Source organism: Caretta caretta, chromosome 9, assembly GCF_965140235.1.
Source record: "Caretta caretta isolate rCarCar2 chromosome 9, rCarCar1.hap1, whole genome shotgun sequence".
Classification (NCBI taxonomy): domain Eukaryota; kingdom Metazoa; phylum Chordata; order Testudines; family Cheloniidae; genus Caretta; species Caretta caretta.
The window spans coordinates 68018689-68037388 of record NC_134214.1 but is presented as its reverse complement, the minus strand read 5'-3'; the positions used below and the strand labels follow the sequence as shown (position 1 = coordinate 68037388).

At 37.3% G+C, this 18700-nt stretch overlaps 1 long non-coding RNA gene across 1 annotated transcript in view; it reads right to left on the bottom strand.

Moving 5' to 3' along the window:
* The window catches only part of LOC125643163 (uncharacterized), a 35404-nt gene extending 17028 nt beyond the window's left edge, over positions 1-18376 (bottom strand). The window contains exons 1-3 of the long non-coding RNA XR_007358611.1: positions 18275-18376; positions 17080-17252; positions 3164-3276 (exon numbers count right to left, since the gene is read on the bottom strand). This is a non-coding gene — a long non-coding RNA (uncharacterized LOC125643163). The remainder of the gene's footprint in view (positions 1-3163; positions 3277-17079; positions 17253-18274) is intronic.
* Between the last annotated feature and the right edge of the window lie 324 nt (positions 18377-18700).

Below are 18700 nucleotides of genomic sequence, written 5' to 3'. Positions count from 1 at the left end.
AAGACTCTTAATTTTGAATCCCAACCACTGACAAACAATGGGTAAATGAGGGCCTGTAGACATCTAACATGTTCTCATCTCAGTTTGTGCTAACAAACAATTATACCCACAAAATCACATCCAGAAGTAAGTGAGGGGCACAGCACTGCGGGAGTAACTTGGGATCATGATCAGTTGAACAGTGTCAGCTCCAAGAGCTGTCTGATCTAGGTGCAGAGTTTTTTCATACACTCACCTTTTATTTATCAGAAAACTGTATCTCCAGCTGTTATGCTCACATAAATTTAATGTCTGCTCTTGTTAATTCTCAAGAGGAAATAGAAAATAAACAAGTTGTTTTAATATTAATAACTTTGCTATTAATATGCTAAGCTTTCAATCATATTGGCTTTTTAGAAGATGCAAAGGACCAAATCATAGCTCCTCTAGCACAAGAAGAGAGGAAGCCTTTTATCCCCTTCTCTTTCTAGTACACCAGGCAAGAGGTGATCTGGCTAGCACTGTCAGCAGCGCAAGTCTGAATGAGGCATAAGTCTTCCCTGAGCAGCTTCACATCAGCCAGTGGTTGTGTTTTTGTTTTACAGGAGCACAGACTACACCTGTTCTAGAGACTGAATTGATCCCACCACTTCAAATTATGAGTAATAGTAGTGAAGTATCTGATCAGATGTCATCACCTAAAATAGTGGGATCAATTCTGTATAACACCATATGGAACTGTCCCACTGTCTGTACAGAAAATTGATAGTTTACTTTGCCAGTCACTCTTTCCTTTACCATCAGTCCTCTTTTTCTGAAGTTGAGGGACATAGTGTGCAGTCGGAATGGAGCGTTTACTAACATGAAATATTGGTATAATTTCATATTATGAATACCTGTTTTCATCTTGTTTCCACATGGATATTTTGTCATTATTAGTGAGCTATTCACAGTGCATGTTTTGTATTTTTCTTTAAAAATTCTAATAAATTTATGTTCACATAAAATAAGTGTCAATATTAGTAGAGAGAAAGCAAAAATATTTATCACTCAAAATATTTTTGGTATTTGACTATATCTGCTATCTCACTGAAAACTCAAAATGAGAATATTAACACAGTATTAGGATTGAACAACATTCAAAAGCACCAGAAGAAGAAATGAAATACAGAAACACATGCACTTCCTGGAAGTTATCAATTTCCACATTCCCTTAGTGCCCCACAGCTCTTAATCAAAACACGGAGGGAGAAGCCAATTAGTTCAATATTTCTTTTGAAGAAGTTTAAAGACCTGCTGGTTTAAGATATGACTACTAGAGTAGACAGAAAAGGTGCAATAAATTACATTTACTTTCATTTCCAGAAAGCATTTAGAAAAGTTCTGCATAAGAGGTTAATGCCAAAGGTGCAAAGTTCATGGAATAAGTGGAAAGTTGGCTCCTAAGACAGAAAACTAGCAGGTGATTAATTTATAACATGTCATTTGTCACATTAAAGGCCTGACAATCAGAGTCTCCATAAAGGGCAGAATATGACTGGCAGCCATAAATGAAACATTTAAGCAATTTACCTAATCTGGTCCCTGGGATACAAAAGTGGTTCAAATTTAGGGCAGAGATCATTTCCTTAAGGAGTAAAGCCCTGTTTATCATGGAACTGACCTTTACAGGTTCGAGCTTATTACAAGGAGTTACTTCTGCTCCCCAGACAGTAGCAAACATAGGAAAACAATGCACAATGGTGAATGAAGCACACATGAGCTCACAAAAAAATAGATCAAAATAAAGATAATAAATTAGAGATGGATAGAGAAAGAAAGCATTAAAACAGCTATATTCCTTTTTGCTGGAAATGGTTTGCAAGATTAGCATTATTTTATAAAATTGAGCTAACAAATATCCTCGTGGTGCTGCTAAGCAGCCAGTTGTTTGGGAATCAGAGGTGTTTTTATTTTTGTTTTTTTATAAAATAAAAAGTCTGCAACGTCAAACTGCTAAACTAGGCTAGACATTTTTGGTTGTCACTGCCCAATAAGCTCAGATTCAACCCTTTTTCATGACATTCCAGCTTTTAAATTAGAAAATGAAAAATATGTTTCAGCCAACTTGGATGAACAAAGGAAGTACATTTCCTTAACTAAATGTTCAAGACAGAATGTGTTTTTATTCTCACAAAAATAATTTCACCTAAGAAAAAACACAGTTTGGAAATAACAAGAGATATACCACACTGAAATTATTGGTGGGCATTAAAGTGTAGTCAACCTCCCATACAACCCCTTCAGTGTTAATTATTGCAAAATTATTGTAACAGCCATCCTAGGACCTGCTTTTCTACTGACAAGATGAAGTGCTCTGCAAAATTAGCTAAGGCCTATATGCAGCTGGGATCTAAGACCCTATAATCAATAGTAAAATTAAAATATGTAGGAGCATACAGCCATGCAGGATCTGAGCTTTAAACTTCCACAGCTGAAGATCATTTTAGTGCTTATTGGACATTAGCCATAAAGAAGGTAGCTTTAATAAGAGGCAATTATATTTGCTGGAATTGTAGGGAAGGAAATGGGAATTCATTATACATGCTATGGTTATGTTTTATACTGACAGAGGCCAGTCTAATTCCTTTAAGATTCTGTCATGTTTGCCTTTCCCCTTGTTGAACTTCAATAAATTAGTACAACACCTCCCAACATAATCCTCCTGATCCACTGGCGTAACATTGTGTAATTCACCACCTAATGAACATACAGGATCAGTATGTGGTGTACGTGCTATGCGACTTTTCAGAGGTCTTCCCCATTCCACCCTCAACACACAGTTATCTGTCCTACTTACAGGTAAGAAAATCAGAGACACTACAATTCTGTGAGGGCTCAGGTGTGGTAAGCATAATTAGGGCTTCATTTGTATTGATGTCAAACTGGACACAAAGAAACAAATTATGTCTGAAATACATTTTTTTTTCAAATGTTGCATCTCAAATGGATAAAAAAATCCTGTAAATAATTTACAAGAATAAATGTTGGTAAATAACATTCCATACAATTTCTCAGGAAATTACACTAGAAAAACAGAAGTCCAGGGAATATAAATGGTTTGCCCCTTTCAAAGGCAAGCAAATGCAAGTCAACTGTGGACAGATTCTAGGTCTGTAATACTGACAAGCAAAGGAATACTCACATGCAATTTCAGTTGAGGAATCCATGCATAGGTGAGATACCTGAGATGTTAGGAAAGGCAACAAGAAGTCTTCTCAAAAGTTTGGCCTGTAATCTGATGGTCTGCCTCTTCCTCTGTGGAAAGAAAAGGAAAGGGGAAGCAAGTATATGTTCTTTAAAGCAGGATGACTGACATGGCGGTGCATCTCTAAACAGGTCTTATCAGAAACATGCATTCGGTAGAAATTTTAAGGAAATGGTGCAGGAGGATATAACGTGGTGGCTATCTACTATTTAGCCTCTCTTGTATCTAGGGGTTGCTTTGCCTCTATTACCCCCTCTTGCACACAGAACTCCACACAGTCTCTCTTGTGGCTAACAGCACTCCAGTCTGGTGTTGGTTGAGCAACAGAAATGGCTCAAACAATCCTCAAAGTGCCCAGAATAAAGTCCATAACCACAACCCAAAATTTCATACTCCACCCTCATTTTTCTGCCACACGTGGAGCTCTTCCTCTGTCCCAGTCTCTTCCACTCGAAGTCAACAGGCCTAGCCTTTTCTCACTGGAGCTCAGCTCTCTGGTCCTGGCTTCCTTCACCTGTCAAGCACATCCTGCAACTTTCAAACCCTCTGATATCAGGGTCTTCCCAGCAAGAGCCTCTCTTACTTTCTGCAGTTTCGTGAGCAGCAGCCACCTTCTGCCCTTTATAGGAAATTACATGAGCCAACCCAGATATACCTATTGAGTTACCAGGTTGGCTACCCCTCGACTTTACAGCCCTTAAGGGACAAGCCACTCTGTTACAGGGGAAATAATTTTGTGTTGATTTCCTTCAAATAAATCAAAATGATTATAATAATCAAAGGATAATGTGTGTTATATATTGAGGGATGAAGTCCAATGCAGTCAGTCAATCATTATAGGAGACGTACATGGAGGCCAATAATTTAGTAGATGCAGTGCCAAAGACACAGGAAGTGGTAACTTTAGCCTTCAGATTTCCCTTCATCCTAGGCCCATAGTTCTCAATTAGTTCTCATAGGCTGGGTGACTACAGGGTTGCATGACAAAGCTAGTTTTACAATTAAAGCTAAATAGTTTAATAAGACCGTTGATATAATCCCAGTAGAATTTTTTATTTTTATTTTGCTGGTTTTAACAGGGAGTTGGCCGTAACTAGCACATCATATTTCCTGGTTTCTAGTGTTGGTACACATAAAGGATAACAACTTACTACTACAATCAGTTATTTTACTAGGCAGAGATCTGTGCAGTGTTTCTAGGGGTTCCAACCCTGCTGATGACCCACGTGGGTGTCAATCTGGATTTTTTTTTCAGTTTGCTTTTTAAAACCTAGGTAAATATACACAAAACAATATTTAAGAAAATTTTTAGTCAGGCTCTCAAAATTTAGGAAATGCCAGAATTAAGATATTTGCTTGTGCAACCTTAATTCAACGCCTTTATGCATGTACATTATGATACAGTCTTCAACTGCAAAAATCATATGTATAATGTATAAATATATGTATAATGTAAGCCTGTGCAGAGGCAACATTAATTTTAGCATTTCCTATTTTTTGATTGCTTGATTTTGCTTCTTTAATTATGCTCTTTAACTTATTTTTGGTATGTAATATATACATACACATTAAGCGTACATTATATACAAAATCTCCACACTTCATATAATTAATTTTTATCTTTTTTAAGTTTAAAAAAAAATGCAAAGTAGCCCCCAAAATGTTTCAACACAAATTTTAAATTTGTAAGGACAAAGAGCAAGCACACTTGTAAGAAAAAAATTCTTTATTTTGTATCCCCAACTTCCTAGGACAGATTCTCAAGAGGTCATCACCAGTTTATCTGAGAGCACCAGTACAGAACTGTTATAGACAATCAAAGCATTTCCTTTCCTTTTGACATCTTTGATATTAATTTAATGATAATTAAGATAAGGTAGAATTTACAGCCTCTCTTTCCCTTATAACCATGCAGGAGTAGGAACATAGAAAATATGGAGTGGAAGTTTACTGATATATTTACATCACGTATATGGTACATAACACACTCTGGGACTACCTACAAATGTATACAGTCATCCCCACCTTGTGGTTTATTACAACATAAAGAGGGAAGAGATACTCTTGTAATAATTTGTGCCAGAATTTAAGCAAACAAACATACCAAATATTCTTAAGAAATTACAAGTATTTGACTATAATGCAAAACATGGTAAACTTTCCTATAAATAGGAACAACAGTCTAAAGAAATATGTAATCTACTATACACGTTCACATCCTGTATGTGGCCAGTAAAAGCAATTAGGCATTGACAAATATAAGCATAGGAGCAAACATACATGAGTAAAACAAAGTTATCCCTGCTGCAGGCTGAATGGCCTATGTGGAATTCTCTTCCTGTACATTACAAAGAAACTTCCACCAGCAGTGAACAGGACCTTGTACATCTTCTGTATGTGTTCATCTATTGCCAATATATTTGTGGGGCTCCTGTATAGATAGCTAAGGTACTATATTATCTGTATGTTACATATTTTACATATTCTATTTAGGAGACAGCACCTCCTCCTTTCCCCCCCCCCCCAAAAAAAATACATACATCTTTCACCAACAGTCATAGAGCACAAACCTGTGTTTATGCTATAATCAGTGTCATACACCTAAGGCCCTTAGAATTAATGTATATATACATATATAATGTGTGTGTGTATATATATATATTATAAAACCATATGGACAATGAGGGAATGAGATAATAGAACCCTTAATTCATTCAAAAGATAAACAAAAATGACATTATTTTGCTTTAACTTTCAGTTTATCTTATTTTGGAATATAAATTTCACACTATGTATTGATGTGTGGGCCGGGTTTTTATGAGCTAATGCTTTCTGTGAAATACATTGGAAAATTGTATGCTCTATTTCATGCAACAGTTGGCATAGTATTGGAATAGCAAAGCTATTGGAATAGCAAAGCAAATGAATGCTAAAGCCAAAAAAATATGAGGAAGTGTGATTTACAGCTGGCTTAAGATTTATTCATCAGACTGCCTGAAACATTTTCTATACATATATTATTACATAGCTTGTGCTTCTACTGCTAAGTTTATCTAGCACTATTTGCATGGGTTTGTAATAGCCATAAAATATTTCCTCTGTACAGGAAGTATGTGTGGTTTCAGAGAGAAGCTTTATTGTCTTTGACTAGTATGATTTCACATGGTGAGTTCATTAACAAGTTCTGCTTGTGGAATCCCTACATGTCCAAAGTAGTTTATGGTGTAAAGCTCTGATAACTCAAATGAACAAGCTTTAAGTCAACTTATAATTAACAGTCACTAAAATTAGTATCCAGAGACAAAATATAAATAGTAAAACTACATAAAAAACCCAAAAAATTATAAGCAAACATATTTGGTGGAAATTTCAAAAGCATTCGGGATTGATATAACTCTGCTCCCATTGAAGTCAATGGGAAAACTCCCACTTACCTCTATTTTTGAAAATCCAACCCAATATATTCAGGGTAAGAAGATTATAATAAACAAATTCCATCAAAGTAAAATTCATACGCACTCAGTGAGTAAGGTTTTTTCTTACCAATCCTGTTCTCATGCACCATTCAGAAACTCACGTACATGTCAAAATTGACTTAGATATTATCAAATTTATCAGCAGACAGCAAATTGACATAACCAGGAGTCATACTTGTGAATTTCTTACTTAAATACACAATTTATTTCATGTAGCTCACCTAAACATGATGCATCCCTTCTACACTTGCTCTGTGGCAACTTCTGCACCTTGTAATAAACAAGAACTCTGCCTGTGTGCAAAGACAGCAGCCATTTTGTTCTCAATGTTCTTGTAGTTTACTACACAGACCACTAATTTTTGTTCATCTCCTTAATCTAAACAAAGAGGGCCTTCAAACTGAAAATATATGGCTGCTTTTTATGTATGAGCAAATATCATGTGTCAAAGAATAACCATTCTTAAAATACTGCTGAAATGATAGAAAGATAGAACAAAAATCCATGAACAACATTCTAGAAACTGTAATATATCAGTATCATTAATTGTCATTCAGACTAACCACCATTGGAATATGATTTATTGATTATATCCCATTATATGCTACAGACCAGCTGGCAGAAAATACCAATAATAGTGAAGTCAGGATAAAAGATTTTGTTCAGTATTTCCTCTCCAGCTTTGTAAATAGCAGCCACCAAGCTCTACCATGGATTTGAAGTATGATGGTGAAAAACCTTTCTAGCATCTCATGATTGATTTGAGAGCAAACATGAAATTTGATCCAGGTGGGCTAATCACTTAGTACTTTGGAATTTTAATTAGAAGTCATTTCATTTAGAAAACCATATACTGCCCCTTAATTACCTTTAATTAAAAATGTCCTGTGTGTGTGTTCTAATAGACCCTAATGGAGTTGAAGGGTAACAATTCACAAATTAATAGGTCTCTGGCGATGGAACCCTTGCAGCCTTTCTGTGTGCATGATCCAAACATTATGAGTTCACAATAGGTGCTGGCACAGACTGTTATAGTCTACTGTGTTAATAATCTACAATTTAAACTACAGTAAGCCTAAATAAGCCTCCACACTAAAGATGTCAAGGTCTATTATGTTAATAACCCACATACTACAAAGTCCCGAATAAGGCCTCAACGTAGCCCATAATGACTACAAATTACCACAGTAATTGTACTATACACTAGAACTGATTCATCACCTACAGGGAAGACAGAGTAAAGTTATTTTTATACTGTGTGCCTGCTTTATAATCTACTTTTCTGTAATATATTCTTCTTTACATCAGCATTTCATTGATCTGTTTGCCACAACCTATTTCATACAGTTTTTGAAGTCTAAACTAACTTTTTAAACTTATTACCACCAGTCATTTAGTGACTTGAGATCAAAGTGTTTTTCAGTAAAGGGAAAACCTGAAATGTTCACATCATTATCCAAAGCCATAATGAACTGGATGAAGTTTTCCCTATATCACTCCTTTCTCTCTCTTTCATCCCAAACCAATCAGATGATTTTTTTCTTTCCCTCAGCCTCTTTCTTCTGCTCCCAGAACATCAGCTGTGCTAAGCACTGGTTGTAGGGAGTTCCTAACCCCGCCTTCTACTCACAAAAAATAAAACCCATCTTCTCTTTAGTCGTATTCTTTCCGAAATATAGTCTATTAAGCATGTAACTTTCTTTTCTGTGCTCCCAGCTACTCTCTTCAAACTCCATTTGTTTATTCGTTTCCTTAGAACACATCCTACCAGCCCTTAGAAAAACAAAACCTCTATTCAAGAGAGGCTGTGTATTTATTCCTTCTCCTCTTCTCCCTTCCACATAAGGATCTATAAAAATAATTCAAATATGAGAACGTATTTAAAATATACCCTACAAAGAATTGTACTATATTAGGCCTTGAAACACATGCGAGCACCAAACAGGATGTATTAATTACAAAAGGACTAGGAAAATTAAGTTTTTAAAGCATAACTGAATTATGCTCTTGAAGGATTTCTGAATGGAAAAAATTAAAAGGGGCAGGAGAGCCACCAAACTGCAGCTTCAACATCAGCAAGTAAACCCATTTGGCAAGAATTTACCAAGGATAAAATTTTCAAAAGCACTCATCTGACTTAGAAGCCTGCTTTCAGAAACTCCCATGTCACCTAAGGGCTTTAAAATTGTTTTACCCTTGGCTATGTGACCAGATGAAATGCTCAATTATTTTTTTCCACATGTGAATTATATTTTAAGTATTTTTCTTTGCAGTAAAAAGCTTGAACATCAATTATAATGTGCAGTAGCATTTCTCCAGGTCATTACTACAGGAAAATGAGTGACTATCTCACCAAATGGACACAATTTAAAATGTCAGCACTGCAAAGGCAGATAGAGGTAAACTGATAGATCATTTTTTCACATCCAACAAAGATCCTAGCATACAACAGAGTTCTAATTCTTAGAACTGTAAAATAAATTTGTTAAAAAGGTATGTCAGGATGTGTCAGTCTTCACGAAATCAGCTAAGAATAAATTGTAAAGACAGAAAAGATGTATAAGCAGGGATACAAAGAACATTTTCTTCCACTAATACTTACCAATCTTCCTCTCACAAAAGGAAGAAAAGAAACAGTGAAGGCATATGCACACTTGAATTCTAATTTAAGGTATATGCACACTTAAGAATTCTACTCATAACCCAAACTTGGAAAGATGGGGTTAATTTGTAAACATTAACAAATGTGCCCAATGGATGTGCAAGAGAACTCTAAGGAAGAGAGGGAAAGATCCAAGTGTTAGGATACAGGTCATTAGTGTCTTCAATTCCAGCGAAGTACTGATCACTTCAGGAAATAAGGACCCCTGAATTTTAAATGCTGATAACTTGGGCAGTCTCCAGAAAAAAAACTTATAAATAAAACCTACTCTAATTGGCATGAATAAAAAGAGACAAAAAGTTAAGTTCTCCTACCAGGCAGAGAGAGAGATTAGTTTGTGTGGATCATCAACAACCCACTCCTTCCATAATTAAACAACAGAAAAGAATTCAAACAGATAAAACATAATTGCCACCACTAATTCCTGGCAAGAAAGCATCCTTTGAAAGGCCCAGGTGCATAATCAGTATCGAAGGCACAACACATAATTTAAGGATGAGCAAACTAATCTGCATGCTTTATACCAAAGGTCTCAGCTGCAATCAGAAGGAGCCATAGATTTCATTGGACTTAAGTGGTGGCTCACTACACAGAGGAATAAATATAATGAAGATTATGAACAGATAAAAGTCACCTTTGCATGCTAGCAGTCTAAGTGGTTCTGGATATATTTCTAAAAAAGAAACACTTTTTATTTTTTACAGTGAATCGATAATTATAACACATTGACAGTGTTAGCCAGGTTTTCAGCCAATGTGTGTTTAAAATACAGTAAGTAGAGGGATGCTTTTAATGCAGCTTTCTGAATTTAGAATGGATGTATCCATTTTCTGATGAAGGTTAAGTCAAATTGTTTATGTGCATTGCAAAAATGTAACCCTACAATGGCTACCTTTTGTCTGTTTTTCTTTAATGGAAAAGTGTTTAACAGTTTGTTATATGACTCCCCACCTACCTGCACATATACCTCCTCTCTCCCCCATCCCAGTTTAACGCCATAGTTAATGAAAATGCAAGTCCCAACTAATTTAGGGATTTTCTCAAACCACACCACCAGGAAAGAGTTGAGAAAGAAGAAGGAGTTATCCTGATGATATATAGAAGGCTTAAAGGCTTCTCCCTAAGAAAACATATTGAGGAGAGTGAGAGAAGGTTAGGATTGTTGAAGGAAGAAGCTAAGCATGGAAAGGAAACAGGATGCAGTGAGTTAGGAAGAGAATCAAAAATTAACCAAACTTAACCAAAAACATAGCCGGTTTGATCCTGGTTTAAATAATTAGTAGAGATCCAAGAAGGCTCTCATTGGTTTGTCATCCAAATTGTTTGCCCATCTTTGGTGAGCTCCTGCTATGCTCAGTCTGAAAAGTCTATAAGTCTGGCTGATGTCTAAAATATATTTGGGCCCTTGCTGCAATTTAAGACCATTGCTTCTTGTCCTATCCTCAGAGGTTAATGAGAACAATTTTTCTCCCTCCTCCTTGTAACAACCTTTTATGTAGTTGAAAACTGATATGTCCCATCTCAGTCTTATCTTCACCAGACTAAACACACCCAATTTTTTTCCAAATCTTTCCTCATAGGTCATGTTTTCTACAGCCTTAATCATTTTTGTTGCACTTCTCTGGACTTTCTCCAGTTTGTCCACATCATTACTGAAATGTGGTGCCCAGAACTGGACACAATAATCAGTGCAGAGTAGAGTGGAGGAATTACTTCTCGTGTCTTGCTTACATCACTCCGGCTAATACATCCCAGAATGAGGTTTACTTTGTTTGCAAGAATGTTACACTGTTCACTGATACATACATAAAATATGCAGGCAGGCAGACAGACAAACCCCATTCGCCCTTTACAGAGCATGTACTATGTCTTTTCCGGATAAAGACAAACACAGCACATCACATGAATTGACTTACTCTGCAGACGGTACTTAATCAGATATGCTGTGTGCATCCATAATTTTTTTTTAAAAAATCTCTCCATACCAATTATTAGCAGCACTTACCTAAATCCTGTACACTTGCACAGTTACCACAAGCAGGGTTTGGGTTTTCCTTTGTTTTTAAGTTATGTTTTACTCTGTTGGATATTTTTAAAATGCCAAATGGTGAAGATCTCAAATGTTGGCCCAGATTAAAAAGGGCCGGGGGGGGAGGGGAGGGGATAAATTTTACATGTTATTCAGCAACTTGATTGTTTTGTGAAACTGACTCTGTGAATTGGATCATCCCAGGATATATTTAATGGCAGAGAGACAGGCTAACATCTATAATACTTTCCGTTTGTGTCCCAGTGTGAGTAGAATTTACAACTCTATTCATTAACCTTGTTTTCAAGGAATGCTGTTTTGCTATGTTTTAATAAATGGTCATGATTTTACAAACCTAAACCACTCTCCTCATTACAGAGATTTTCAATGACTTAATGCTGGACCTTTCCATTCTCAAAGGATTACTAACAACACAACTGCCACAGAATATAATTATCCTCATTCTGTAGCCAAATGAAAAACTTTTGAAATCCGATCTTTGCCTTGGAAGTTAAGGGTCCCAGAAATTAAAAGTTTAAAAGTTCTTTAAAAGTTATTTTGCTCAACAGAAAAAAGGTTATTTATTTTTATCTGAACAACCTCATTACTCAAAAGGCTGAATCAGCTTTATGCTTTAGTAGGTATAATGGGTAGATTATGAAAATCAGGAAAGAAGCCAAAGCAGCTATTGGCTCAATTTGGGAACAAGTCATAAAGAATGCCTGAAAACTAATTTTCTCTTTCAGGGGCCAATCATTGAAGGTGCTGAACACCTCTTGTGAGAAGATGGTGGCCCTCAGAGCCTATTGCAAACAATGACATTTGGCTAGTAGAAGAAGCCATGTTAGTTCACCCTTGTTTATGTTGTATACAAGTTGCAATTAACTTTGTTAGCAATAGAGGCCCCTCAGAAGTGACCAAAGAACATTGGTTTATGCAATTTATTTAACTACCAAGAGTTGGCTGGGTTCAGATCAGTAACCTGGAAGAGAATGGCCTTATATCTCAATCACCCCAGGGAACCTTTATATAGAGGACTGTGATTAATTTGGTTTCTTTCTCCCAAGAGCTTTACTGCCTTCATTTTTTGGAGCACGAGAGAAAGAAAGGTTATTACTATGTAGAATTTTGACTCTACACATTAGGAATCTGGCAATTAGTGTGGCAGAAAACTAAATGCAGCCCTTTTCAGATAGGCATTTAAGTTCTTCATATAAAGAAACACATGAGGTTTTGGATAGCGGAATTGGTAGCATAGTGGCTAAAGTAAAAGTCTGAGACTCAGCACTTCTGCCGTCTATTACCGGCACAACAACTGTGGGATTGTGGAGAAATTACCACCTCTGTTCCTCATTTCCTTCATCAACAGAAGGAGCTTAGCAATATTTCTAAACATGAAGTCTTTCAAGTTAAGTATAGAAGTAATTTCAGAAAGTTACTATACTGGGATTCTGATTTTCTTTACTCTTTTTGCTTCCCTTTAAGTTAATCAACTAAAAATATTCACAGGAATCCTAAACCAGCATCTCTGAGTATAACCACACAAGTAAAAACATAAGTGTGCTCAAATCCTGTTATATGTAGCAGCATAGCACAATGAGGCTGGCCACACTGGATGACCCCAATGTTTGCATGAACTTTAAGTATGCTGCAACTGTATTCTCTGCTTTGGAAAATATTAACAATAACGATCTTAATGTCAGTCTCAGAAATAACCATTCATTGGCTATCATGGTTCTGAGATGAAGGACAGTCACACTGTTATCAAGGAAAACATTCAACTGTTAAAATTTAGTTGGCAAATGTTTTTAGTGTAACTGAAAGAGACCATTAGAACACTACTGAGCATTAGAGAATTCTTCTGTAAGTGTTACTTTCCTGTCATTTTAAATTCTACTTATGTTTTATGGTAGGAACTAAGGTCATAATATGCTACAGGCTTAAATAACAGACTTCATTTTAAGCTATGGTTTTTGCCTTCTTTACCTTCACTGGGAAAAAAATATATTTATTTTCTGGCCTTGCCCCTTTTTCAGCCCTTGCAAAGACTGAAATTATATAACTTGTAGAAAGGGGAACAAGCATCAGATGAAAAAGTTACACATTCTCCCATTTTAAAATCATCTTGGTAAGTTTGGAATATCACAAAAAGGACTTCTTCAGGTACCTTGGTATTCCACAACTATTGAACAACAAAGCAAACCACAGGGACGTCAGCAGCATTACAGGATATTTTCATTTCTCCAATGCATTACGCACAAACAAGATTGTATTCAGCATCAGACATGCGTGTCTTTCTCTACCATTTTTCTTCAACTCACATTAGTCATTGTGGGTACTTGGAATTGTGGTTATGCAGTTGGAAGAGTAACTATAAAAATGCCATCAGGGTTTCCATGTTTATGCACTCAATAACATCCACACCATTTGTTTAGTTTTCAGAGTAACAGCCGTGTTAGTCTGTATTCGCAAAAAGAACAGGAGTACTTGTGGCACCTTAGAGACTAACCAATTTATTTGAGCATAAGCTTTCGTGAGCTACAGCTCACTTTTGCTTAGTTTGCTAGGGATTTTTCCCAACAGGCAGCCCTGCAAATTCAACCTAGGAACTTAAATTCAAGCTGTGTTATTTCCTTTATGTCATCATTAGTAACAAAGAATCGGAAACTAGCTGACAAAAAAAATTTCCTCTGTTTAGCCCTGCAAACAGCAAGTAGATCCACACTTCTTTTCTGTGCGCTGGACTGGCCTATTAGAAAATCTGCTGTTGGGTTCTGAGAGCAGGTAAGGCCACACTCAGTGCTAAAAAAGAAACAGATGTGGGGGTGGTGGGGTGGTCAGAAAGCAGATGTACAGTGGCTCTCGTGGCTCCTGCCCTGCCAATACTCCCTCTAGCTCCCCAGGTTCTGCAGAGAATCCTACCACACTCAGGTGTCAGGGCCCTCCACAAAGATCCTTGCATCCAAGCTTAGCAGGTCAATAGGCTCTTTCCTAGATCAAAGATCAAAAACCATGTTTTCTGCTTTAATTAATCCAGTCACTTTTCTACACATTGTCTGTCTCAACACTACTGTGGAGCACAACTCTTCAGGGACCACCTGGTTTCACACCACAGTCTGTCTAATACAAGGATTGAAGGGACACATGGATAAAAGGTAGAAAAGAGAGTTGAGCCAACAGTTAGAATGAAGAAAGCCAACACTTGCAAAGGACGGAGGGCAACTAAACAACAAACAGATTTAAAGCATTATCTTTGTTTGCATGTCTATTGCTTATATATCAGATTAGATTGAAAAAGTAAGAACTTTGACATCTAAGGGCAAATATACTCTCTAAAGTATTTTATTTTTTTTAAGTTAAAAAACAATTATTTGCATTTATCATCCCCTGAAATACAGATTTTATATAGGCATGCATATTAGATTCACAGTTTTCAGTCTATTTTGCTGTCACTCAGAACTCCAACCAGACAGCTGGATTTTTGAATGTTTATTTTCTCCAATGCAGCCTTTGCAGTTGCACTCGAATGAGTAAAAACAATCTAGATTTCAAATATTTGTCAGTGGTTTTGGATAGAAATATGCAAACATGGAACCATCCAACTAGGCCAGGAACAGTTTGTAATACTTAAAATAATTTCATATTCATGCTAATTGCATGCTTGCATACATTTTAGAACATTTTGCTCTTAAAGAATGAGATCAGTAGATTACTAATTTTATAAAAATTCCTCTTTCCTCAGAGGATTACCTCAATAATGTATTACAGTTGCAGATCATACTTACATAAAAATATTGCATTTTTCCACACACGAGTAATACCAGTTATAACTGAACTGATCCTTGTCAGCTGTTTCTTCTGTATATACACTATCTAGAACAGGGGTCAGCAACCTGCGACATGTGAGCCGATTTTTACTGGCACACTGCTGCCAGCTGGGGTCCAATGGAACCCCAGGCCATCAGCGGCCTGAGTGGGGCCAGCAGCCTGGACCCCAGCTGGCAGGAGCTAGCAGACGGAATCCCAGACCAGCGGCGGGCTGAATCACACAGCCCACTGCCTGTCTGGGATTCCAGCCGCCGGCCCCTTCCCAGCCGGGGTCCCGGCTGCCAGCCCGGCTCAGCCTGCTGACAGCCTGAGTGAACAGAACCCCAGGCCAGCAGTGGGCTGAGCGGGGCCAGCGGCAGGGACCCTGGCTGGCAGGAGCTGGCGGACAGAACCCCAGACCATCAGCGGGTGAGCCGCTGCTGGTCTGGGGTTCTGTCTGCCACCCTGCTCAGCCTGCTGACAGTCTCGGGCTCTGGCCACCAGCCCCTTGCCTGCCGGGGTCCTGGCTAATGACCCCTCTCAGCCTGCTGCCAGCCTGGAATACTAGCTGCCCATCCCGCTCACCACGCTGCTGGTCTGGAGTGCCAGCTACCCGGACCCCTGCCAGCCGGGGTCCTGGCCACCGGCCTGCTGCCAGTCTGGGGTTTCATTGGGGGGCCCCTATAAATGTAAAATTTATCACTGGCATTACTAAATTAATGAAGACTTGGCACGCCACTTCTCAAAGGTTGCCAACCCCTGATCTAGAAAATAATCATCCTTGCCTGTTATAAATTTTATTATAGCTGTGTACCAGTGAGAAACATGGATATTGATTTAGCATAGTAATTATTCTCCAGTTTTAATAAAATCAAAATCAGTAAGAGAATATTTAGGGTTCTGAGTAAATTTTAGCTTCCCATCTTATATTTTGTTAGTAAAAAAGGAGGAAGAGAAAGACAAAAGAAAAATAAAATAAAAAAATATGCCCAATTGTGGTGTATGTATTGAAAACAATTTTCAGGGTTTTGCCAGCATGAAAGTGAGTGTCATTGTAAAAGCCTGAATCACCATTCAGTACACAAATATCAGCAATTATAATTTCTTTTTATTTTAATTGACATGGCCTCAGAATGCATATATCCCAGGTTTTATATATATAGGTTTTAACCACATAAACAGGAAGCAAAATCTCTGAGTTACTATAATGTAAATTCTAGTGATCAGGCATTTTATACTGCTGAGTTTGAACTTTTTGATCTACTCTCATCCGGACTAGTAGCCCTGTTAATTTGTGCATAACAAGCAACAAAATCAGACTACAGATACATGCATACTACATGGCTATAGAGGAATTAAAAGCAATTTAGGAGCATGAGTTGATTAACTTTCTGTTGGACTGGTTCTCTTAAACCAGCCACGGAGACACTTTTGAAAATCCCATTCATATAGCTCCCACGCAAGGTTTTAAAAAAAGATTCCTTCAGAAAGATTTTGGAAGAAAGGCTGTGGGACAGGGAAGGCATTCTTTTCAACATACTTTTTTTTTTTTTTGCTCCGCATAGCCAGAATGACCCTGAGGATGGGCAGACTGGTGGAGTAGAGGTAGCGGTGACACTTCAGTTGTGCCAGAAGGTTGAGAACTCTGTCAGTTTCATCTGATCTTCCATTGTAAGCATTTAAATTGTGAATTTCAAATAGTTCCCAGTTATTATATCATAAAAAGTATCTGGAAAGGCATGAATTGTTTTTGAAATAGCAGTGAGGCGGTTCTGGGGTGGACAAAACAGTTTTAAAGAGTCACTTTGTCAGCTTCAGCCCCCACCCTCCAAGTTCTTTGTGGCTACAGCACTTAAAAACATTTAAAAATAGCACTTACCAATGCGAGAAGGAAGAAAGAGAAATAATTTTTAGATCTTCCCCTGGAACACTTCCTCGCCCAATTTAACAAAATAGTCATCATTTTCTAGTTTGCTTTTATAGATTTTTGATTTGGGTGGGGGATGAGTTTCCATCTTCATGCACGGTTGTACCTTTCTAGAGAAGCCCAACCTGCCAGTCAGAACATGGTTTAGCACAATCAGTACGGTTAGATCATCTACAGTTTTAGACAGCATATAAACCGTGTTTTACACTACTGAATAGTTCAAACACATCCCTAGGCAATTAGTGTAGAAGATTTTCTGTACAAATCAATATTAAAATATATGCCAGATGCCAACTGACAAGTACAGTCCAGTTATTGATTCAGTGGTCTTGGATATTAAAAGCATCTGGCATATAACTTTCTAAATGAAAAACACAATAGAACTGAAAACAGATGAATTGATGTGAAAAGGGAAAAAAACAAAGTTGCACCAAAAAAACACTAATAGCTAAAAATACTCCAATTGTCCCTTCTTCTCAGCAACTTCACAAAGGTAATTTATTAGCAGTAATTGGCATGGATGTTTTCCCATATGAGACCTTTGGTTAATAAAAAAGAATAGAACAATACATTGTCAGGGAACCTCTCAGAATATAGTACAAATAATTGTTGATATATGTCAGTGCTATGAAGCTCATAGAACTATTATCTAGATAAAGCAATTGTAAAGTGCCAGCAAATAATGTAATCTAAAGCAGTACAATCTATACAGGACTGTCTTTTGTGCTCAAGTTACCTAAACAGTATTTTCTCAATTTAAAATCCATTCATATAACCTCCCTATTTTCCCTAAAAGAAAATCCACTTGCAATTAAGGTTTTTAGATGTTGTGATAGATAGTCCTCCAGGTCACTACTTGGCTTCTTATACTGGAATCTTGAAGATCAAAATTAATTTAATAACACCATATGTAGATGGTATAAGCTGAAAGCTAGTTATAAATATATAATGCATGAACTGATATTTTCTTAGAGCTGCCAAGAAACACTGAAAGTGCAATCAACAACTTACAGAACTACTGTAATACTGAAACTATATTTAACACAATGCTGAATCCCTGAAACCAGTGAATCTATTATTGCAAACCATGCAAACATATGGCTCCATCAAACTGCAATAAAAACATGTTTATGGATGAAACCCTTACCATTCATTATTTTTGAAAGTGAAATCAGTCACTATTTGGTGCTCTCGTTAACATTACGGTTTTGAACTGCCCTTTCTTCCACCATCTGCTTCTTCCATCTGTAACTCTAACATGATCCATAAGCTTCAAATTATTTTCTGCGATGACCTCACCACACATTGTCTGGCTTGTCAGAAAAGGTGCGTGCTCCCATTAAGGGAGAGAGATAAGAGAGTGACTTGCTGTTGCAGCTTCATACCAGGTCAGAGTGGGGACACTGACTCATCCCTCCCCGCAGGTGTCTGGAAGAGAGTGGGGACCATTTATGTCCATGGCAGTGCAGAAAAAGCCCTGTTGGTACTCAAGGCTGATTTAAAGATCCTCTCAGATGCTTCAGGAGGTACAGGTTTGTGAGTATTTTACCAACGTAGCAATGGCCTGAAGGCA